The 24,348-nt window shown below is 48.5% G+C and overlaps 1 long non-coding RNA gene across 10 annotated transcripts in view; it reads left to right on the top strand.

Moving 5' to 3' along the window:
- Positions 1 to 311: 311 nt before the first annotated feature.
- LOC102958492 overlaps positions 312 to 24,348 on the top strand; it is a 36,344-nt gene continuing 12,307 nt past the window's right edge. For 8 of the 10 annotated variants that reach the window (XR_006212321.1, XR_006212318.1, XR_006212320.1 and 5 more), the window contains exons 1-3: positions 312 to 660; positions 2,065 to 2,306; positions 7,712 to 7,849. This is a non-coding gene — a long non-coding RNA (uncharacterized LOC102958492). Of the gene's footprint in view, positions 661 to 823; positions 1,931 to 2,064; positions 2,307 to 3,253; positions 3,547 to 7,711; positions 7,850 to 24,348 lie in introns of those variants that run through there. The other 2 variants (XR_006212324.1, XR_006212323.1) reach the window with 2 other exon arrangements.

Genomic DNA, 24,348 nt, shown 5'->3' on the forward strand with positions numbered 1-24,348 from the left:
AAACAGGCCCCTAAAGCAGGGCGGTTTGGAACAGGAACGAAAGGGTGGGAGAACCGAGCGCCTGGCCAAGCTTGGCGTGGTCTCGAAAGCCCGCTCCTCAGCGCAAAACGCTACCGCTGAGCGAGGCTCGTCACCGCGACCCCCAGCACCCACCGCCGGGGGAGCTGCTGAGCTGAGTCCCAGCCGAACCCCGCCCGCGGGAGCCCGCCCCGCGCATGCGGCCGTGGTCCCTCCCCCGCCCCTTCCCGGGCCGCGCGCTCCCGAGTCACGTGCCAAGACTCGCGCAGGCGCAGGCGCACGGCGGTGCTTCCTGCGGACACAGGCGCTTCGAGGCGGCCAGGGCGGCGGCTCAGCGCTGGGGTTCGTCCCCTCCCCGCCCGGCCCGCGGGCTTCGCCGCCTGTGTCTTCCCTGGGCCCCAGCCGTCCCGTGCGCGGTCTGGCCGCTGGAAGCCCGGAGGCTTTCGGAAGTTTTGATTTGGAACCAGGAAAGGGTTTGAACTCTTTCAGAGTTGTGGGGAGAGGCCACGGTTTCGGGACGTGAAGAACGTCGAAGAAATTGTTGTTGGCGGTTATTAGGTTGTGGTTTTCACATGCGGCCAGCCCAGGAGCTGAGATTTTAAGAGATTATCCCGCCTCCCTTACCCCGCCAGAAACTTAGAAGTTGGTATCCAAAGTGCCCTCTCCTGCTGTCCTTAAGGATTAAAAACCCAGCCTTATACTGGCACTTGGCCCTACCCCTGGGTGAGGGGAGATGGGAAAGCGCTTGGGGCAGGTGAAACTCCAGATGGGGGTAGGGGGCGCTAGGGAGGGTAATATTCTCATTAGAACGTCTTTCTCATGGCTCCTGGGGTTCCCTGAGTCGCTAATTTAGGAGCTAAAAAGAATTCCAGAGATTCTGTAATATCCCATGAAATGGTCCTCAGCCTCTCTTTGAAACGTGTCCAGTGACAGACCTCAATTGTAGGTTTTCTGACAGGATGCTGATTTGGGTGGCTCCCTCTGCCCTGGATACCCACCAGTTGTGAGAGGGCATCATATCCCTTTGCAGCCCTGTGGAGAATGCCTGGGTGGGAGTGTGCACCTGCCTCTCTGCTTGGCCCGCTGTGCATCACAGAAGCTGGGAAGGGGCCTGTGTGGCTAAATCGAGGTTGGCTGGTTGGTTACTGAAAGGAGAGAATTTACTTGTAATTTCCTGGGTTTCCTTGGCTGTTTGTTTGGAGTGGAGATCATTTGGTCCCCGGGGAATCTGGGAGGAAAAGGGAAGTCCTTGGAAAGGAGTTGGGTGCCCTCCCTGGGTAAGAATGAGTTGGCTAACCTGCCCTCTGCACTAGGAAGCCTTATTCCCTGATCTGCATCCCTTTTCTGGGTTTAACTTCACGGAACACCCAGCAGTGGCGGGGAATTGTAATACAAAAAAAGAGCTATGTGGTCCCACCTGTTCTTTTTACAGATGAGGATGCTGACACCTAGTAAAAGAGCGTTCAGGGTCACAGAACCAGCTGGTGGCAGAGGTGGGACTCAGGTCTCCTGATTCCCAGGCCTATTCTCTCTCTCCTACCCCATATATAATAGGGGCCAGCACGAAACAGATGGCACATTATGAATGGGTAATTTGAGGCAGGGTGTAGGGAGAGAACCGTGGATAGTGAAATGTTCTGGGGCTTGTAACAGAGGGATCTTACCATCTCTACGCCTCGAGGCAGAGAGGCTGTGTGGAGGGTCATTTTGCTAGAGCTAGGACTTCAGGTCAAGGGGTTCAGGAAGGCAGTTGGGAGGAAATAAAACCCCTCTGATTTGTCAAGGCTCTCCATGTACTAAACCCCATGGGAAGTCAGAGGGCAAAGGAGACTTGATTAGTCCATGCAGGAAAATTCCAGAACACAGTACGGATAGAAAAGGATGCAGAAAGTACCTAGAGGAGCAATGAAAGGTATCCAATATAACATGTGACCTTACTTCTGCTCGTTTATTAATAGTTTACACTTCTTGAGCACTTACTCTGCATTGTGCGTGTCCATTATCTCATTGCGTTTCCCCATAAACCCAGTTTTCTCCATTTGACAGATAAGGGAACTGACAAGTGAAACAACTTGAGGAATGGAGATGTGAACAGCCAACGGGACACCTGCCTCTCCGGGATCTTATCTTGGGTGTAGTAGTTCCTTCGTGGATGTTTGTGCAGTGGATGACGGAGTGAATGAATGCGCAAATGAACAAGGAGCAAACACACGTAGGATTAGGTGGCAAATCTCCCTGAAGACCCTTAGTGTGCCTGTCCTCCATGAGACTGGAGGCTCTCTGCAGAGGTGAGTCCTGTGCCTGGCGGTATCTCTGTTGCTGGCTTGTAATGAGCCAGGTATTCAGGTTAAAAGATCAGGTGTCTAGATGTGCAAAAAACCTTGGACTTCTGGGCTTTCCTAGTGGAAGCTTTTGGAATTAAGCAGTTTTCTCTCTCGGTGCCATCTTGATCCAGTCCTGATTTCTGATGCCCCCACAATCTGGGCAGGGGTCCAGCGTGCTGCCTCATCTCTGCTCGGCTCCTACCCATCGCTCCACCTACAAGCTCAGTTCTGCTCCTTGCGTCACTGGTGTCGATCCTGGAACACGGCGTTCTTCAGGGAGAAACCACCTACCAGCGTGGTGGGGAGTTTTAGCAGCATCCCTACGGTGGCCTGCCCTGGAGCAGAAAGCTCAGTGTGGAGGCTTTGTTTCCTTTCTCTGCAGTCCCTCTTCCCTCACCATCTCCTCGCTTTAGAATCCCCTTTTATTGGCCTCTTCCTTCCTCCAGGGCCCCACACAGTCTTTCACTTGTTCACTGTCCAGGCTCCTCAAGCCAGGAAGAAGAGCCTCACATAGACTGATCACTTGCCCTGCCTGCCACCGTGCCTCATGTGTCCTCTCCATCATCTCATTTCATTTCTTAGTGACACACTAGGTGGGAAGTGTCGGGGAGCGGCCTTGCAGACGGGAAGACCTAGACTTCGGTTGGGTAACTTGTTCAAGATCACACAGCTGTTGACGGTAGAGCTGGCCTTTGACCTCTGGCCGGATTCCAAGGCCATCCTGGCCCACTTCTCGCCCAGAATAAGTCCTGCTGCTGCAGTATTTACGTTCATGTTGACCTTTGCTGTTCGGAGCATTTTCCCTGTGCCTTGGCCTGTGCCCCTGGGGCTTGGGCCTGTCGGATGTGCTGTTTCAGCCTGCCCTGGTGGGTTTCCACACGGAGCTGCCTGACATTTGATTCCACCCACAGGCCTTTGCTGACAACACCTCCTCCATATGGAAGGCCATTTGACGTGCTTCAGAGTGGCAATATCCAACCCGTTCTCTAAAGCTTCTGTGCCATCTCCCGAACGATGTCCCTCTAAACTCATTTGCCTCCAGATTCCCAGACTCACTTTGTGAACCTCCTCTGAAGGATTTAGCACATTATTTCTTGCATGTACAGTAACTTGCATATGCAACTTGCTTACGTGGTTGAGGGCAGGGACTGTACTGCAGTGGTGTTCGTATCTCTCTAGCTCCTAACAGAGGAACTTACACGTGGTAAGTAAGCCCCCAGTGAGTGAAGGCCTTAGGGGAGCTCATGGTGGTGAAAAGAGTTTGTAAAATGAAGATTTATCCCTCAACTTTACATGCTGTTTGCTTAAAACAAAATTCAACTGCAGTATAGATGTCCTGGTTGAGTCTGGGGGATGGGTGGTGGAGGACACCTTGTGTTTCTCTTGAGGAGCTTTGAATTTAGGGAAATGAAGTGACACGGGTGAGGGCTGGTGGTGGAGACAGGCTGTGTGGGTGCAAGGGGTCCAGATGGGGCTCCAAGAGCGGCGAGGTGTGTCCCTTGGCCATTACCACGGCTGCAGCTTCTCTGAGGCCATCCCCTGTGCTGAGTCCCTTTATGTTTGCTGTCATAGATAAAGGCCATCACTACTGCTTCATCACCATGGGTGAAGGGTCCTTGGCCATAACATCAGCATCCCCCTCCCTGGGACCCGAGTCAGCTCAGAGTACCCATTTCCCATATGACCCCAGACACACAGATGCTGGGCCCTTCGGTAGAGAACGGGTGTGGGCTGGGATGACTCACCTGCTCTGTCGCTGCCTACAGCTCGGTTTAAAGCCTTTTCGAATCAAATCTCTTCCCCAGGAGAGACACAGGAGTCTCTCTTTACAGTTAGCAGCTTGGTGCTAATGTGGGACAGTTGATGCCCGTCACTGTCCCAGTGTCTGAAAGTCCAGGTTAGTAAGGAGCCATCCAGGTGCGTGTTCACAAAAAACTGGTAGAAGCGGCCTAGAAAGCAGTGCCTTGACCTGGGCATCAGACAACCGCGACCTTAACTGGGCCCCACCAGGAACTCACTATGCGGCTATAAAGGAAAGGGGTTTGGGACACCTGGCTGGCTCAGTCCGTAGAGCAAGCGACTTTCAGTCTCGGAGTTGTGAGTTTGAGTCCCACACTGGGTGTAGAGATTACTTAAAAGTGAAAACTAAAAAAAAAAAAAAAAGGAAAGGTTTCTTCTTTCAGTAAACATGTTTTGACCACCTACTCCTGCCGTGCAAAGCAAGGACAAGGTGAGCAATGAGAAGGCAAAACCAATCCCTATTCCTGGTGGCCTCTCAGTCTCTGTAAAATCAGTTCGAGTCAGGGTGATAAATGCTCTACGGAGGTGTTTTGGGAGCATGGAAGGGAAAGTAAACACATCTTTCCCGGGGGAATGAATGAGCACAGGGAAGATTTAACTGAACAGGACACATTTGAGCTGGACCTTGGAATTGGGATTCTCCTGGCAGACAGGAGTAAGTCTTGCAACTTTGGAGAGTGTTGTGCAGGACGTTGTTGGGGGAATGACGTCAGTGGGGTGTAGAGAGGAGATAAGACTCCAAACCCTGTCTGGGTCTAGCAGAGAAGGCCTTACTGGGTCACGCTGACTTCGGACCTTCTGAATGTGGAGGGGAGACACTGAACTGATCTGTGTTGTGGAAAGATCAGTCTGGCAGCAATATGGAGGATGAAGTGGAAGGTCAAAGACGTAGACACTGAGTAGAACAGGGTTAGACTATCACAGGAAATAACTTTTGTTTTTGTTTTTGGTGTGAATTTCTTAATGTTTATTTTTGAGAGAGAGAGAGAGTGCGAGTGGGGGAGGGGCAGAGAGAGAGGGAGACACAGAATCTGAAGCCGGCTTCAGGCTCTGAGATGTGAGCACAGAGCCCAACACAGTCTCAAATTACTGAGCCGTGAGATCATGACCTGAGCCGAAGTCGGGCGCTTAACCAACTGAGCCACCCAGGTGCCCCAGGAAAGAACTTTTTGAGGACCCCACCTGTGGGATTAAAGAGGGTTGGCTTAGAAAAATCCCTAAAACTAAAATTCTGTGCCTCTGAACCCACCTGGGCATTTGGTTCTTTTCACCTACCCCATCCCCCAACTCCTAGCTGATGATGTTCATTGCTTGCCCATGCTCCATTCTGGGTGTGCTGTGACCTGTGTGGGTTTTGACCCTATCCAGTTTCCCTGTTTGTAAAGTCTGTCCACCCAGCACTTCAGCTGAGACTTCGGCTCCTTGGAGACCAACCACTAGGAGGCTGTACTGTGCCCTGGGGTCCTCGCCACCCCCACCTCTTGCCCTGACTCTGCTCTCACCTCTGGCATGGTCCTCCAGTCTCTAGACTGGAAATGGCAACTATGCCAGCCTTTCTGTAACTCTTTTCAAGAGGAACTATGAGACATTATGTTTCATTGGAAGATGTTTACAAGGAGGAACTAGAAAAATGGATTAAGGAGACCTTGGGACATTGGTCTAAGAGAGAACAGAATGTGAAATACAGGGCAGTCCCCCCAGAGTGACCCCACAAGTCTAAGCCCCTTGATTTAAATTTAGATCAGTTCTATAAAATGTAACCTTAAAGCCAGAAATAATGTGTCTTCTGCTAACCCCTTCCCTGTAATCCCAGGCTAGGGTTACAAGTACTGCCCCTTCTTGTCTACCTGTTTGTACAGTTGTCGTGATACTTGGGCCTATAGACTTCGGCAGCCAGTCAACAAACAGGTTGTTGGGCCTGCTGTGTGCCCACCTCATGCTGGCTGGGATGGAATATAGGCACGCCTTGCTATGTTCTCAAGGAATTAGGAGACCAGTATTTTAGTCTTGTTGGGAATGCAAGACACATGTGAGAACCAACTAGAGAGCGGAAGAGATGAGTTGTGAAGAGGGCAGTTAACATTTGGTGGGTGGGGCTGCAAGTCCACAGAACCTGGCGGACGGAGCAAGTGGCCCCAGTCTCCTGGGTTCCCTTGGGATGGGGGCAGGATCCAGCCTAGATCTAGCTGGGGGTCTAAGCTGGATCCCAGCCAGCCTCAGTGGGAGGTCGGGGGCCAAGTGGACTTCATGCTGCCCTCACAAGGGACTATATCCTTAGTTCCCAAATGTTAGTGCTGTTTTCACAGCCTGCATCTTCCTACTTGTCAAGATTCTCCAGTCATCCTTCCGCTTAAACACCTCTTTTTTCTTTTACTTTTTAAGTTTTTTAAATTTATTTTGAGACAGAGAAAGAGCAGAGGACAGGCAGAGAGAGAGCTAGACAGAGGATCGGAGAGCTGGCTCTGCACTGATGGCAGAGAGCCTGATGCGGGGCTCGAACTCACAAACTGTGAGATCATGACCTGAGCCGAAGTTGGAAGCTCAACTGGCTGAGCCACCCAGGCGCCCAACACCTCTTTTTTCATGAAGACTCTTCCTTCCCACCAGCCAGCATGATGCTGATCTGCATGCAGCCCTTTGCTTATAACTGCGTTGTGACATTTGTTCCATCTTGTCATGTACTAGTGAATGTCGTGTACCTTGTCATGTACGTGTTTGTGTTTTCGCCAGTTCCACTAGATCAAGATCGTGACCTTCTGTTAGGCAGGGAATATGCCTGAGGTATTTCTCAAACTCCCAGTGAGTAGCCTAGAGTGATACCCTGCTCAGAAAATGTGTGTTCAGCGGGTGAGCAATAGTCCAGCAGATTCCATTCCCCCTGGTGTATCGGTTACATAAGATTAGTTTTGTGGGGCGCCTGGGGGGCTCAGTCAGTTAAGCGTCCAGCTCTTGGTTTCAGCTCAAGTCGTGATCTCACGGTTTGTGGGTTCGAGCCCCACATCAGGCTCCATGCTGACAGTGTGGTGCTTGCTTGGGATTCTTTCCTCCCTCTCCCTCCCCCTCCCCCACACGTGTGCGCACTCGCACGCTCTCTCTCTGTCTCTGAAAAGAAATAAACTTAAAAAAACATCGGTTCTGTAAAAGCAGTCCTAAAACCAGAAGGGGGAGGGGCCTGCCTTCTGGGCCCAGTTTCTGGCAGGGGATCACACAGGGAAATGAAAGGTCACTGTAAGTTGGACCTGTGTGGCCACACAAGAGAAGGGTATCCAGTGGTCTCTTGGTCTTGACCCTTCAGGGCCAAAGGGACGAAAGGAGGGTCTCAGTGGCAAGGATTCTGTCCCTTATCTTATAGAAAGAGTCTTGGAATCAGAAAAGTTGGGGACTAGTTCTGATCCAAGTTTTGATGACGATATGCTTGTCTTGTTCACCTTATGGGATTGTTCTGTGAACCAAATGAGACAAGAAATATGTGAGTTCTTTGAAAAAGATGAAATATTACTAGAATATGAGGCACCATTGTACTTTCTTTTTGTTCCTGATTCCCAGCCTCTCCTTCACTCTTTCTATAGAGAAACTCTCAAGGCACCAGCTGTGAAGGCCAGCTGGGGAGAGCCTAGCCTGTCTGTGCTGAGTTCCCATTTCGGCCCAAAGACTAGATCCAACGTGGAAGAACACGGTTTTTTGGCTTCCAAACCAGGTAACTCTGGGTAAGTCACTTCAGCTCCCTGAGCCTCAGTTTCCTCATCTGTAATTGGGCGATGATAATCTACTCCTCCTACCTCCTAGGGCTCCTGGGAGGATCAAATGAGACAATATGACAGTGGCTTGTAAACTGTAAAGGTCTGTCCAAATGCTATGGATTTACTTTTTAATCTGTGCTTGAGGGCTTTGGATAAAATTGGCCAAGACTGTTGCACATCTAGACAGTGACATCATATGCGTGTTATTGGAGTCCAGGGTGGGGCACAGAAGGCGTCCCCAGAGTCCCTGGAGCAGGACAGAATGCAGAAGGGAACCCCACCCATTGCCTGCCTGTAGGAGACCTGATTCTGTGGTCCGACCTGAAGAAATCCAACCTCCTAGTTTCCAAAGTGTCAAAGATTCTGCTATGACCTCTGTGCTCAGGGGATACTTGGATGACAGCCCAAGAGTAGGGGCTATTGTGATTTAGCTCTCTGTTTTTGGGGTCTCACCATGCTGTCTGGACTTGACAGGCATTCAGGGTAAGGTTGTTGTGGAACAAAACACAGGTAGCACATTTTGTGGGACCTCATGTCATCCTATTCTTACTTCCTCTGTGTTGGCAAATTTCAGTTGTAGAAAAACATTAAAAAAAAAAAAAAACTTCAGAGAAATGGTAGCCCAACTCATGCTGGAAAACCTGACTGGCTAGTGTTAATGAAAAGTCAGGCTTCAGAAATGGGGTATCACCATCTCGGTGCTTTGTTACTCTCAGGTGGTGGTGAAGCCAGTCTTAGGGGAAAGGCTCTCCATGTGCCTGTGGCCACATCAGGTTTGAATGCCTTCATTGGCCTTGCTGGTCATTGGAACTGAAAGGAAATGGCTTAGTGAACAAGAATTTGTGAGCTAGTTTATAGTGTGCTTGGCCCTGTACTGGGAGCTTTGGGAAAGATGAAAAAGGTCAAGTTGTGGCTTCTGTGTTGGAAGTCCTTAGACCAGATTTGAGAAAGCGAGATGACTGGGGATTCCGGCTGGCAGGCCCTTGTGCGCAGGGCCAAGGGAGTGGCAGATAATTACCGACAGAGGAAGACAGAGGCGAGGATCCGCAAAGGCTCTCGGGAGGGTGGCGGGGGAGGCTTTCTAGAGGAGGTGGAGATATGTGAAAAAGACAAAGTCAATCACTGAGAGTCCTCTCTGCTCCCTAAAATGTCTTCTTTCCCTTTCTGGCCCCAATTAGGAGATCCAATCAGTCTTCTATTGCTTTCTAACAAATGATCCAACTTAGCGGGTTAACACGACTCATTATCTCCCACCTCTGCTGGCCGTGCTGGTCATGCGTCCAGGCAGAACATGGTAGCTGTCAGCTGGGCGTTGCCCCCAGCTCATGGAGGCCACTCTTAGTCTTTGCCATGTGTCCTCTCCATCTTCAGTACAGCAGCGGGGCCTCAGATCCCCCCTTGGTTTGAATCTCTGACTTCCTCTTCTGTTATCAGCAGGAGAGAACCCTTTGCTTTTTTTGTTTTTTGTTTTTTTAATTTTAGAGAGAGAGAAAGTGCCAGTAGAGGAGAGGGGCAAAGGGAGAGAGAGGGAATCCCAAGCAGGCTCTGCCCTGTGAGTGTAGAGCCCAACACGGGGCTCGATCCCAGGACCTGGGATCAAGACCTGAGCTGAAATGAAGAGTCAGATGCTCGACTGACTGAGCCACCCAGGTGCCCCCAAAACCCTTTGGTTTTAAAGACTTAAGTGTGATTAGGTGAGGCCCACCTGGACAGTCTCCTTTTGATTAGCATAAAGTCGACTGACAGGTAGCCTTAAGTACCTCCTAACCATTGTTTTGAGTGTACAGCTCAGGGGCATTAAGTACATTCATATTCCTCTGCAGCCATCACCACCACCGTCTCCAGAATTCTTTTCCTTTTGGAAAACCGAAACTCTGTATCTATAAAACACTCCATCCCCCATCCCCTGGCAACCACCACTGTACTTTCTGTCTATGAATTTTACTACTCTAGGTACCTCATGTAATTGGAATCATACAGTATATTTGTCTTTTTGTGAGTGTCTTCTTTCAGTGAGCACAGTGGCTCCAAGGTTTCTGCATGATGTGGCACGTGTCAGAATTTTCCTTTTTAAGGAGGAGTAGTATCCATTGTATGTATATACCACATTTGTTTATCTACTCATCAGTTGTTGGACCCTTGAGTTGCTTTCATCTTTTAGCTATGGAGAATAATTCTGTGTATATAATAATTATATGAACATGAGTGTGCAAATGTCTCTCTAAGATCCTGCTTTTTAAAAATGTTTATTTATTTGGGGTGCCTGGGTGGCTCAGTGAGTTGAGTGTCCGACTTCAGTTCAGGTCATGATCTCACGGTTCAGGAGTTCAAGCCCCACATCGGGCTAAGTGCTAACAGCTCAGAACCTGGAGCCTGCTTTGGATTCTGTGTCTCCCTCTCTCTCTCACCCTCCCCCACTTGCAATCTGTCTCTCTCTCAAAAATAATAAACATTAAAAACATTTTTTAAGTTTATTTATTTTTGAGAGAGAGAGCATGCGTGAGTGGGAGAGGGGCAGAGAGGGAAGAGAGAATCCCAAGCAGACTCCACACGGCCAGCATATAGCCCTATGTGGGCTCAAACTCAAGAACCATGAGACCATGACCTGAGCCAAAACCAAGAGTCAGACACTTAACCAACTGAGCCGCCCAGGGGCCCCACTAAGATCCTGCTTTCAATTATTTTGGGTATATACCCAGAAGTGCAATTTCCGGGTTATATGGTAATTCTATTTTTAGTTTTTGAGGGAACCACCATACTGTTTTCCACGGTGGGTGCACCATTCTGCATTCCCGCCAACAGTGCACAGGTGTTCCAATTTCTCCACATCCTCACCAGCACTTGCTATTTTCTGTTTTTTGGACAATAGCCATCCTGAATGGGTGTGAGGTGGTATCTCGTTGTTGCTTTGATTTGCATTCCCCTAAGGATCCGTGATGTTGAATGTCTTTTCTTGTGCTTGTTGGCCATTTGTTTGTGGGTCATGAGATCTTGGATTAAGACACCCCTGTCATCTGCTGCATCGCATACCCTCACGGTAGGGAAAGTGCGTGTCGGGGTAAAATGCTCTGCAGATTACTGTTTGCCCAGGGCCGGTGGGTCCGGGGGAACAGCAGGGGCCCTGAGTGCTCCTGGGTATGGGCTTTCTTTTCAGGGGTAATGAAATGTTCTAAACTTAGTGGTGATGGTTTCACAACTCTGCACACATACTAAAAGCCATTGAATTGTGCAGTTTAAATGGGCAAATTTTATACCATGTGAAGTATTTCTCAACAACTCTCTTCAAATGCTGCCTTTTGAACATAGAAGTAAACCAGTACCCACGATAAGAGCGAATGTTACTGTTTCATTAGCCAGCTCTGCGGAGCAGGAGTGAACCTCACCCAGTTGTGGTGAATCTGCATTCCTACCCAGAGTTCCAGTCACCCCGTCTCCCTCCGGTTTCCCTAATCCAGTTTTATTCCTTCAGTCTGATTCTGTCTTAGTTTCTTCTAACCCGGGGGGACCTCCTTACCGCATCTGTGGGGATGAGCAAACCTCTGTATTTGGCAGAAGTGGAAAGTGGCAGAATCCACCAGCCTGGGGTGTCTCTGGGCCTCACGCCCTCACCCCGGATTTGCAGGGGCTTACGGGAGGGAGAACATCACGGTTGGCGGATGCCACCAGGAAAGGGGCAAGCGGTTGCCTGAGCTGTATTACGTAGGGCCCTAAAAGTGCCCCTCCGCCATTCCCACACCTGTTCTGCGTCTGGTCACAGCAGTCTGAGCAGAGCAGGGTTTTGAGGGCATAAGAATCGAGGTTTCTTCAAGGGTTGGGGAAGAGGAGCCTGAAGTGGTTCTAGGCCATGCAGCCCTGGGCATGTTACTGTGGCATGAAGCCAGCCCCGAGCCGGCCAGGAAACCTCACCAAGACCTTGTGCTTTCTCAGGCTGAGAGCCTTTGAAAGGCTTCAGTCATAGAATTGCAGGTGTATGGAGAGCTTTGCTGAGGCTTCGCTCTGCACGATTCTGACCCAGCCCGTCTGTCCCGGATAAATCTGGAGGAGGGGGCCCCTTGCAAGCTTCCTGGCCCAGTAAGAAAGGTCAGCGGCCAAGGAAGCTACAGGGAAAACGGCAAATACCTGAAGGTTAGAAGTGCTAGAAACATATTTGGGCAGGATCGGGGGCAGAGGTTTGTCAAGCCCCTCTCGTCCAGCAGTGGTGCTTCTGTAGGTCCCAGACATTCCCAGAAAGAGTGTCAGCCCGCCACACACCATCCTTTGCAAAATAAGGTAGCGGATCCAAGAGAGGAGGCGGCTGGTCCAGGGCTGCGGGCCGATTCGTGATAATAGAGCCAGAGTTCCCAGTTCCCCGGCCCGCCCGGCCCACAGCCTCTGGTTCTGGAGCCTTCATGGCAAAGGAACAGCCAGGACGGTGGACACCAGGGCGCCTCTGTGCACCTGTGCTGAATCGTTGGCCTTTCCCCACGGTGCTCCTGTCCCTTTGTTCCGAGTGGGCTTCTCTCCTGGTTTGCTTTCTCCCCTGCCCGCTCAGCCCTCGAAGCTTCCACGCCCGCACCATCTGGAGTGGAAACTGTCCCGAGGAGCTCCGTAACTTTGCCCACCCCCCTCCGCCACGTTCTGCCGAGCGTGGGCCCACACCAACGCAGGTTTCCCGAGTACAGTGAGTTCTCCTTTTTTTTTAAATTTCTGAGGGCTCAGAGAGAATGAAATGTTGCTTCTCAGACTTGAGAGCCTTCGCACTTAAGCAGTGACAATTCAAAAAAACTATTTGCAAAATCTTCCCCTTGGTATTTAACACAGTTTCTCACGTTCCTCTGCTCTGATTTGCATGACGGGTGAGGTGTGTGGCCTCACTGGGTTAGAGGCCTGACTGTGTCCCTGTGGCTTCACAGCCTGCAATGCTGCCGTGGCACAGATCTTGTCCCCTGAGGTCGGGGGTCCTAGAAAGCTCTCTGTCTGGGACAGCCTGGACTGCGTCCCTTGTGCAAGGGCAGGTGTCCACTCTTCTGGCTCTCCACCTCTGTCCTCGTTGCCCCCTCTCTTCTCCTTCCCTCTGTGCTTCCCTTCTGTTCTTCTTTGCATCACTTCCATCTCCACGTTTCCTCACCCTTGTGACCAAATGTCGTCTGGCCACGCCCACATGCAGTAGTGTTTCAGCGCTGTGGCCGTTGTTGGCTCGTTCCTTGTCCTGGGTGATACCAGCCATCTGCGGATGGCTCAGGTCAGGAGCCAGGCTGTTCCCAGGTTGGGAATCACCTCCTCCTTAGGTTGCTCATGAAAGTAAGCAATGGGAAGACTGTGTTGTCTCTTGGTGCCAGGGGCAACAGGGACGCAGGGCACCCCGAAGTCTGCATGTAGTGGCAGTGTCACCTGCAGTGCGATGAATCGAAGGACGAGGTGTCACACGGGGCAGACAGGGTCAGAGTGCTTAGCCGGGTGGTCTTCCCTACCTGGAGTGTCTCCTTTGGGTGCTGTGCTGTCTCTTGGAGCTTGAAGGCTCATGTTGTGTTTGCACCAGCGCTGCCCCTCGAGCCCTCACCCATCTCTGCCTCGAATCTTCCTGCAGCTCCTGGCCTTTTAATCTCACCGAGGCAGGGCTGAGAAGGTGGCCATGAAGCAGTTGTTTCCACCTTGTAATCAGGAAGCACCTGTCCCAGCCTCTGGTCCCTGTTTTGGCCACGCTCACTTCACCTGCCGTTCCCCCGGACCAGCCGTATCTCCTGCCACCTCCGTTCTGCTAAATGCAGTTGCATTTGCCTGCCTTCCCCCTCATCCTGCCTCATCGCGCAGCCAAGACTCCCTGTGTCGGACCATTCCATTCTCGGGAAGCCACACCAGCTGGCTCTCCCCGGTGCTGCCGTGTTCCCCTCTTCCTATCTCCATTAAGGGTTTGTCACCTTGTGTGGTGACTGGCTGTTGACATGTCTGCACCCCCCACTGGATTCTGAGCTCGCTGGGGGCAGGGATGTCAGTATGGATCACAGACCTCGCTCTGTTCCTGTCATTTGCTAAGTGATGAACGAACAAAGTAGCAGATAATGTAACCACATTTGTTAACCATGTTTCTGCATTCCGACTCTTTTTGATGGCATGAAATCTCCGGAGGGAAGTAAATGTTGGGGCTGGGAAGAGGGGATATGTAGGGGCTATGTGTAAGTTGCATTCCCACTGATTCTGCAGTGTGTGTTTCCTGTTATTACTGTAACAAGTTACCACACTGAGTGGCTCTAAACAACACAATTATGTTATCCTGCAGTTCTGGGGTCTGAAGTCTGAGATAAGTCTCACATGTTGGAAACCAAGGTGTCTGCCGGTCCGTGTTCCTTCTGGAGGCTTGCATTTCCTTGCCTCTTTTTTTTTTTTTTTAATTTTTTTTAAACGTTTTTATTTATTTTTGAGACAGAGAGAGACAGAGCATGAACGGGGGAGGGTCACAGAGAGAGGGAGACACAGAATCTGAAACAGGCTCCAGGCTCTGAGCTGTCAGCACAGAGCCCGACGCGGGGCTCGAACTCACGGACTGTGAGATCATGACCTGAGCCGAAGTCGGACACTCAACTGACCAAGCCATCCAGGCACCCCTGCATTTCCTTGCCTCTTAGAGTCTGAAGTCAGCCTGCATTCCTTGGCTTGTGGCTCCTCCCTCCTGTCACCCCAGCCTCTGACTCCTGTGGTCTCCTCTACTCTATACTCCGACCTCCTGCATCCCTCTTACGAGGACCCTTGTGTTTATATTGGGCCCAATGAGTAATGCAGGATAATCTCTCCTTCTCAAGACCCTTAACTCTATCACATAAACAGAGCCCCCTTTTCCATGTTAGGTGACATATCCACAGGTTTGGGGGGATTAGGAGGTAGGCCTCTTTCGGGGGGCATTGTTCACCCTACCCTGTGCAGGACCCCCACCCAGAGACCCAGCTTCTGCTGTGTGTTCCTGTTTGCATGGCTTGCTTCTTCCCATCATTCGGGGCCTCGTGCTGGCTGGCTCTTCCAAGAAGTCTTCCCCAAGCCCCCTCTCCCTCCAGCCTGATGCTCCTCAGCCTTCGTTCCTGTAGCTGTGCCGACCGTGAGCATGTCTCTGGTCAAACCGAGACCTTCCTTGGTCTGTGCATCTTTCCACTTCTGTGCAGATACTGGGAGGGCCTTTCTTTCTCCTGTCTGGAATGTCCCCAGTTTGACCTCACCTGTCTCCCCTCTCCCACTGTGCTGCCCCCACTGTCAGCCAGAAGTTCCAGATTGGCAGAACTCAGACGCCCCGTCACTCTAATGACGGCCATGGTGCTTTCCAATTCTGGGTTTGCAAGTTAGTCTGCACCCCTGGACCACGAGGGAGCATCTTGGAGCGTGGGGCCACCCCTGATCAATCCTGGCTTCCCGGGCCCCGGCACTTAGCATGTGGTGACAGATTGGCATGAAGTGGCTTCTCTGCTGTTTGAGCTTTCACGGTGTGATCTGTAGCCCGCACTGGCACGGCACTTGGCGTCCGCCACCTCAGATTATTTATTATCACTTATTTTTTTCTGCATGTGCCCTGCTGCCCACCCCCACCCCAAACACAATTAGAACAGAGGGTCGCCAGCCCCGCACAGAATCTTACAACCAGTGGATGGCCTAAGGGTTGAGCGGAATGAAAATGCCTGCTGTTTGACCATCTTTAACCTGCAGAATACTAGGTGTCTTTTGACCAGGAGACAGAGTATTCATTGGCCAGGGTGTCTCGATGCAGTGGTGGCCAAGTCCTCAGGCCTCCTTCCCTGCCGGCTGCCGCCTCCTTCCTCCCAGTGCGGGAGCTTCTCCTTCCTCCCTAGGGACTGAATGGCAAGCCAGCCGTGAGTGTATCGATTTACATCAAGAGCTAGAACTGCCATGCCCACCAGCTGCATGGCAGGCAAAAGGGAGTGTGCTCAGACTCGGGCCCACGTGGGGGTGGGCCAGCCCAAAGCAGACGCCCTGCAGCCCAGCTGAGTGCCTTCTCCAGCAAGCTGGCAGCACAAGGCGGGTTCTCCGCAGGAGGGAATGTGCCCTGCGAGCAGCATGCTCTGATTTTCTCAGGGTCACGGGATGATACTGGCACAGCCCAACGCTTACTAGGAGCAGTTGCTACAGCCCACAGGAAACCAGGGCTGTTGGCCTGGGTGATTTCCCCTCCCTCCCGGCCCGGCGGCCTGCCTCCCTCCCTCCCTCCTCCCTCTCTCCCTCCCTCCCTTCCTCCCTCCCTCCCTCCCTCCCTCCCTCCCTCCCTCCCTTCCTCCCTTCCTCCCTTCCTTCCTTCCATTCTGCCTCCCTCCCTTCTTCCCTCCCTCCCTCCCTCCCTTCCTTCCATTCTCCCTCCTTTCTTCCCTCATTTCCTTCCTCCCTCCATCCCTCCCTTCCTTCCTTCCTTCCTTCCTTCCTTCCTTCCTTCCTTCCATTCTTCCTCCTTTCTTCCCTCATTTCCTCCCTCCCTCCCTCCCTTCCTCCCTGGATTCTCTCTTTCTTTATTCTTTTCTTTCTTGGGCCCCTTTTTTTGAATTATAGTTTCCTCACTAAAATAAAATGCACGTATCTTAAGTCCTCAGTTCAATAACTTTGACTAATACATACAGTCATGTAACTGCTATGTTAATTACCCCAGAAAGTTTGTTCCCTTGTACCTTTTCCAGTTAAGCACCTCTCCAAATGTCCATCAACTGAAATGATCAATGAATGGGTGAACAGAATGTAGTCTATCCATACAACCAAATGTTGCTCAGCAGTAGGAAGGAAGCTCTCGTACCCGCTACAGTGTGGATGAACCTTGAAAACATGATGCTGAGTGAAAGAAGCCAGATGCAAAAGGCCTCCGAGTGTGTGAGTCCACTTATGCACAGTGTCCAGAATAGGCAAATCTGTTGTGGCAGAAAGCAGATGGATGGTTGACAGAATGGTGTGAGGGGGCCTCTCTAGGGCTGGGCAGGGCGGTGGGGGGGATTGGTTGGGGCTGAGCTAGTGGGTATCTGGTTTCCTCTGCAACTAGACCGTGGTGATAGTTGCATAGCTCTGTGAATATACCAAAACCCACAGCATTGTACCCATTAAAGAGGTGAACGCCATGGTGTTTGACATATTATTTCCATGAAACTGTTATTTTAAAACAAAGACCTGGAACATTCCCGGCACCCCAGAAAGTGCTTCCATGCCTCTTCCCAGTCCTACTCGACCCCCAGAGGCAGCCACAGTGGTGTCTTTTTCCAATCATGTCTGTTCAAGAACTTCCTATAATTGGAATCACATATTAGGTACTCATCTGTGTAAGGCTTCTTTCACCAAGCATAAGGTTTTTGAGATTTGCTCATATTGTTATGTGTTTTTTTTTTTTTCTTTTCTCCTGAGTAGAATGACTTTACCATAGTTTCTTATAGATGGAGAGCTGGGCTGTTTCCAAGTTATAGATATTATGCATAAAACTGGTATGGCTATTCTTTTTTTTTAATGTTCATTTGAGAAAGAGAGAGATTGCAAGTGGGTGGGGGCAGAAAGAGAGGGAGACAGAGAATCCCAAGCAGGCTCCAGGTTGTCAGTGCAGAGCGTGACGTGGGGCTCAAACTCACAGACCGTGAGATCATGACCTGAGTCGAAATCAAGAGTCAGACACTTAACCCACTGAGCCACCCAGGCGCCCCAAAACTGGTGTGGATATTCTTGTAAAAGTATACCGGGGGACATGTGTTTACTTTTTTTTACCTAGAAATGGAATTGTTCCGTGTACAGTTGTATTTTTAGTTTTATGACAAACTGATAGACTTTTTTCCCAGATTAGTTATATCGTTTCACACTCCCATCAACACTATATGAGAGTTTTGGTTGCTCCATATCTTCACTAACATTTGGTGTTGTCAATCTGTTTTTTTTATTTTTATTTTTTTAGTGTTTTTAAAATTTATTTTTGAGAGAGAGAAAGACAGAGTGCGAGTGGGGGAGGAGCAGAGAGAGAGGGAGACACAGAATCTGAAGCAGGCTCCAAGCTCTGAGCTGTCAGCAACAGCCCAACATGAGGCTCGAACTCATGAGCTGTGAGATCGTGACCTGAGCTGAAGTTGGACACTTAACCAACTGAGCCATCCAGGTGCCTCGGTGTTGTCAGTCTGTTTAATTGTAGCTATTAGGGTTGGGATGTTGAAAATTTTAAATTTTTTAAACGAATTTTAGTTATAAATTTTTTTTTAATGGTTAGTGCTTTTAGTGTTTTGCCTTAGCAGTGCTTGCCTACTTCAAGGTCATGGAGATATTTTCAATTAAAAAAAATTTTTTTAACATTTATTTATTATTGAGAGACAGAGCATGAGCATGGGAGGGGCAGAGAGAGGGGGAGACACAGAATCCGAAGCAGGCTCCAGACTCTGAGCTGTCAGCACAGAGCCCGAAGTGGGGCTCAAACTCACAAACTGCAAGATCATAACCTGAGCTGAAGTCGGATGCTTAACTGACTGAGCCACCCAGAAGCCCCAATATTTTCTATTTTTTTTTTAAGATGCTGTATTTCCTTTATGTCTAGGATCCAGCTTAAGTTTTCCATGTGATACATGGAGTTGTGGTTCATTTTTTCCCTTTTGGGTAGATAATTTTTTCATCCCATTTGTTGAAGATATTTGTCTTTCCCCATTGAATTATCTTGCTTTCTTTGTTGAACATCAATTGATCATATATGTGTAGTTCTATTTCTGGATGATGTTTCCTGTTCCATTGGTGTCTTTGTGTACCCTCATGCTAATACCAAACTGTCTCGATTATTGTTGTTTGTAGTAAATCTTAAAATCAGCTACTATAAGCCCTTCAACTTTATTCTTTATTAAGACTATTTTGGCTATTCTAGTACTTCTTATTTCTACAAAATTGACTACTTAAATTTCTACCTAATTGGCTGCTAGTCAATTTCTAGAAAAATTCCTTCTGGAATTTATATTGGGATTACACTGAATCTATAGATCAATCTGGAGGGAATTGACATTTTAACAATATTGAGTCCTACAATCCATGAACATGGTACATCTGTACATTTATTTGGGTCTTTTATTTTCCTCAATAACATTTGGTGGTCTTTAGCAAAGAAGTCTTGTACATCTTTGGTTAAATTTATTTCTAAGTGGCATTTGTATTGTAATAGAGGAAACTGGACACCACAGAGGGATGAAAAGGTGGTAGATGGGTAGACACTGGGGCTGTTGTTTTGGGTTGATCACCAACAAGAAGCAGCTGGTCACACGGGATGTTTCTTAGTGAGTCCCCTCCATCTGGATTTCAGAATTAAGCCTATTCTCTGAGGACATAACAGCCAAGAGTCTGTGTTCTCTTATTCCCTCCACGAACTGAGACGAACACCTTTTTAGTCGTCCCTTCTGGGCACCAGCTGTACTATGAAGGTCAGGCACAGGCTGGTCCTGCTCACTCTCTCCCCATCCCCCTCCCCACCTAGAGAAACTGCAGTGCCTCCAGCTCTTGATGAGCCTCCGTTGGCTGTTACTTGAGCAGCAGTGGCCAGTGACCTCCGCAGGGTCCTGGCTAGGAGAGCTGTGCCTTAGTGAACTGGAAACTTCGGCAGAATCAACCACATACTTGGAAGAGGAGAAGAGAAGAGATGGATGGGAAGAAGCAGAGTATGAGAGGAGAACTCTGACTGATTCTGATGGCAGAGCGCTGGAGCAGGGTCTGTGAAGGCCTGCTGCTTGGGGGTCTACCAGATGGCCTGGTTTCCACAGCTGCCTTGGATTTCCAGTAGAAGCCTCACTTTCTTGGGATTCCTGATCTTCTCATAAAATTCAGGTTTGATTTTTCCAAGCGGTCCTTGAGGGCTGGCCCTATGGCTAAGGCTCCTCTGTTCCATATTTCCACAAGTAGTCTAACATATTGCCCGCCCACTTGCATGAGCTAACTGGAGAGAACTGCTACTTCTTACATCCAGGAACACCCAGCTAACACATCTGACTCTCCCTTTGGGTCTGTTGTGTTACCTCAGTTTGGAGCCTTTTGCTTTTCCCTCCCTTACTAGGGTGTGTGTGTGTGTGTGTGTGTGTACACAAATAGCATACACAGGCAGAAGTCTTACTGATAATTTGGAGTGGGCCCATCAGAGGCATCCTGGAAGTTGGGGTGGGGGGATGTGCATTGAATGTCCTGCCACAAGCATGACTGAGAGAATTGGAGTCCTCAGGAGATGCTCGAGGGCTTGCTAGACAGCCTTGAAGATGGACCTTTGTCCCCAGTACCATATGGGGAGGGGGAAAAGCTATGGGAAAATATTTTGGCTTAATATAAAGAACTTTACAGGAGCCATATATCCATGGAACAGCCTTCCTTCCCTGATTATGCTTTTCACATCCCTGGAATATACAAGCAGATACTCAGAGACTCCTACACTGAGGAGGATAATGTGACCTTCAAGATCCATTTAATTCTGTGCCTGACACTTTACCAGGAGGTGATGAATGTTCTTCTCCTAAGAAGACTTCTCCTGGGGAAAGGAGCCCAAAGAAAGACTTTTTTATGTAATACCAACACTTTGAACAGTCGACACTTTTTCCAATATGTACAGCCACTTCTGATATTTATCAAGTTTCCATATTTGAATGGGTTTTGAGTTCTCTAGTCAGTTCATTGGTCCATTGTCAACCCCTGTGCTATTAGAACCACATTGTCCTTGGTAATGCAAGCTAGTGCAGTCACTTTGGAAAACTGTATGGAGGTTCCTCAAAAAACTAAAAATAGAACTACCCTATGACCTAGCAATTGCACTACTAGGTATTTATCCATGGGATACAGGTGTGCTGTTTCAAAGGGACACATATACCCCAATATTTATAGCAGCACTATCAACAATAGCCAAAGTATGGAAAGAGCCCAAATGCTCATCGACGGATGAATGGATAAAGAAGATGAGGTATATATATACGATGGAGTATTACTTGGCAATGAAAAAGAATGAAATCTTGCCATTTGCAACTATGTGGATGGAACTGGAGGGTATTATCTTAAGCGAAATTAGTCAGAGAAAGACAAAAATCATATGACTTCACTCATATGAGGACTTTAAGAAACAAACATGAACAAGGGAAGGGAAACAAAAATAATATAAAAGCAGGGAGGGGAACAAAACATAAGAGACTCATAAATATGGAGAACAAATAGAGGGTTACTGGAAGGGGTGTAGGAGGGGGGATGGGCTAACTGGGTAAGGGGCATCAAGGAATCTTCTCCTGAAATAATTGTTGCACTATATGCTAACTAATTTGGAGATAAATTAAAAAAAATAAATTTAATAAATTATATAAACATTAAAATTACACTGCGTGAAAGAAACTTGTCATAAAAGACTAAGTACTGTATAATCTTATTTAAATAAAATTCCCAAACATAAACTCACATATAGTCATGGAAGTGTGAGAGTAGTGGCTTTTAAGGTGAGGGAGATGAGGGAACAGAAAAAGAGACACAGAAGAACTTTCTAATATGATGAAATACTTGTATATGTTGTTTTCTGTGATCACAGCAGTGTAAACAATTGTCACCACCTAAGATCTCTGCATTTTTTTGCATAAAAAATATTATACTGGGATTTTTAAAGTATCAATTAAAACATGTATTAGCAGAATACCATGTCTCAAAAGTTTTTAATGCTTTTGAAATTTTATGTCAATCAATATGCTTAGTAGCATAACAAAATTCTATATTCTTTGTCCTAAGAATTATTTGAAATAGGAATATTTTTGCAACTATATTTAGAATCCTATAACTTTCTTCAGGAGAGACAATTCTTGATATTTTCTTTTCAGGTACCCTAAAATATTCTTGTGATAGGGAATAACTGAATAAAGGATTCTCAATGCTAAAAGAAAAAAAAAAAAAGAAACACACTGCCTTAATCATTATAGTGCTACAATAATTTCTGATACCAGGAGTATAAAGTCTTCCCACTTGGTTCTTCTTCTTCACATTTTCTTAGACATTCTTTAGTCAATGATCTTCCATATGAATCTAAGGTGAATTATGTCAAGTCCCATGGAAAAACAATGCTGGGATTTTGATTGGGATAACAGTGAATTTGTAATAGTTATAAGGCTGATAACTTTATGAGAAAGACATTTTTTTTTTAATTTAAAAAAAATGTTTATTTTTGAGCGAGAGAGAGAGAGAGAGAGAGAGCCGGGGAGGGGCAGAGAGGGAGACAGAATCTGAAGCAGACTCCAGGCTTTGAGCTGTCAGCCCAGAGCCTGATGCGGGGCTTGAACACATGAACCGTGAGGTCATGACCTGAGTGGAAGTCGGATGCTTAACCGACTGAGCCACCCAGGTGCCCCAAGAAAGACGTATTTAAAGGTGAAATCTCAGGAGTATTGACATCCATGGGGATAGGTTTTTCTGTCAGAGTTGCTGTTGCCCCTCACATTATACTGTGGCTTGTATCCAAGGGCAGCCACGCTCCATTTCGCCATGTGGAAATGCCTTTCCAGCCAAAACCCTCACCAATCATTTGGTTGGCCAAAGCGAGTTCTCCCAAGCCTGTTGGGATAGGCCGCCTGCTTTTTTGCAGCCTCTACCCACGAGAAAGTGCCAGAAGGTGTGGCATCAGGATTGGAGGAGAGAGTGGGGGATACGGCTGCAGGAGACGCCTACTCAGGCACTTCACAGAGGGCACCTTTCTCTGAGAATCAGCTTGGAGCCAACTTTTCTTTCTTCTTATGACTCAACCATCATTAATTAGGAAAGCTGCCTGAGCATTCTTCATTTGAGTCAGAAGCCCTGCCCGTGCTTAAGCTGTCAATGCTGTAGGAATTTGCTCCTTTGTCATTTAAGGGCTCATAGAAGTCTTGTCCTTTCCAGATAGTCCTCTTTGGAGGGACTCCCCAGCCCCCTTTATGGTTCCTGTGGGGTGGAGGGTGACACATTTCCTTGTGCTTTTCGCTGGTCCTATCACTGGTGTCTTTCTCAAGATGTACCTCTGGGGTCTTCGGTGGGGGAGCAGGGGGCGGGGCTGGAGATGAGGAAGGCATCACTCCCCATCACGGAAGGAGAGGCATCATGGGTGAACGAAAACAGCTTTGAGGTTGACAAGCTCGAATTTGTTTGCTAATTCTGATACTAATTAGCTGTGCGTCCTTGGGTGGTCTGTCTCGTGGCTCATCTGAGCCTCAGTTTCTGCATTTGTGAACATGAGGTGATGGCATCTCTTGTCCTTGATTGTTGAGATTATTCATTGAGATACTATGTGTGGAAGCACTTAGCGTGGTACTTGGCTTCGAGCAGAAGTTCAAAAATAAATGCCACCTCCCTGACTCTACTTCCCGCCACTGTGGAGCTCAGACCCGCATCCCATCCAAGGCCTTCTAAGTGGCCACCCAGCAGGCACAGTAGTGGTGGTGGGTGGCGAAGGGGAAGTCTTACTGTATGGAGAGTCTTGGCACCTTTTAGAATTTCCTGGGAGAGCAGTAGACTAAGTGGCCACTTCATGCTGTTCCAGAGCGTGACCCAAGGAGTGGACAGAAGACTTGTATCTGTTGTTTAGTCATAGCCCCAGTGTGGCCTGAAACTTCTCCCATTAGCCAATTTCATTTGTAAACTTTCTTCTGGAATTGCTAGATTCACCTGGAAAATAGTCTGCAGTCTGCAGGCTGGAGTGTAGAAAGCCATTTTCAAGGGTGATGAGGAAGGCCAGCTGTGTTGGTGGTCTCTCATTTAGTAGCACATGGGACCCTTTCATATGGAGATTCGTAGATTCGGCGTTGGAGCAGCGACTGTCATTTACCTTTGTTCACTTTTAGCTGGAACCCTGCCCACAATAGGAGGTCATCAAAAAGTTGATGTCTTTAAAAATTGTGTGATTCTGGGGCTCCCGGGTGGCTCATTCAGTTAAGTGACCGACTCTTGATTTTGGCTCAGGTCATGATGTCACGGTTCGTGAGTTTGAGCCCCGCGTTGGGCTCCACACTGACTATGTGGAGCCTGCGTGGGATTCTCTCTCTCTCTTTCTCTCTGTCTCTGCCCTTCCCCCGGGAAATTTTGCTCTCTCTCTCAAAACAGATAAGTGAACAAACAAAAAAAAAAATGTGATTCTGACACGTGCTACAACATGAATGAACCTTGAAGACATGCTAAGTGAGGTAAGTCAGACATGGAAAGACAAATACTGAATGATTTCCCTAGAGCGGTCAAATTCATGGAGCCGATGTAGGAAGGTGGCTGCCAGGGACTGGGGGAGGGGAAACGAGGAGTTTGTGTTTAATGGAGGTGGAATTTTGCTTTGGAAGATGAAAAAGTTCTTCAGGTGGATGGTGGGGAGAGTTGTATGTCATTGTGAATGTGCTTCATGCCATAGAACTGGTACTCACAAATGGTTAAAATGGTAAATTTTACCTGTATTTTACTACAATAAAAAATAGGTGTCTGTCATACAGTCAGTGTCCTAATTTTTTTAAGTTTATTTATTTAGGGAGAGAGAGAGTGAGAGCGAGAAAGCA

Source organism: Panthera tigris, chromosome E3, assembly GCF_018350195.1.
Source record: "Panthera tigris isolate Pti1 chromosome E3, P.tigris_Pti1_mat1.1, whole genome shotgun sequence".
In the NCBI taxonomy this organism is placed as follows: Eukaryota; Metazoa; Chordata; class Mammalia; order Carnivora; family Felidae; genus Panthera; species Panthera tigris.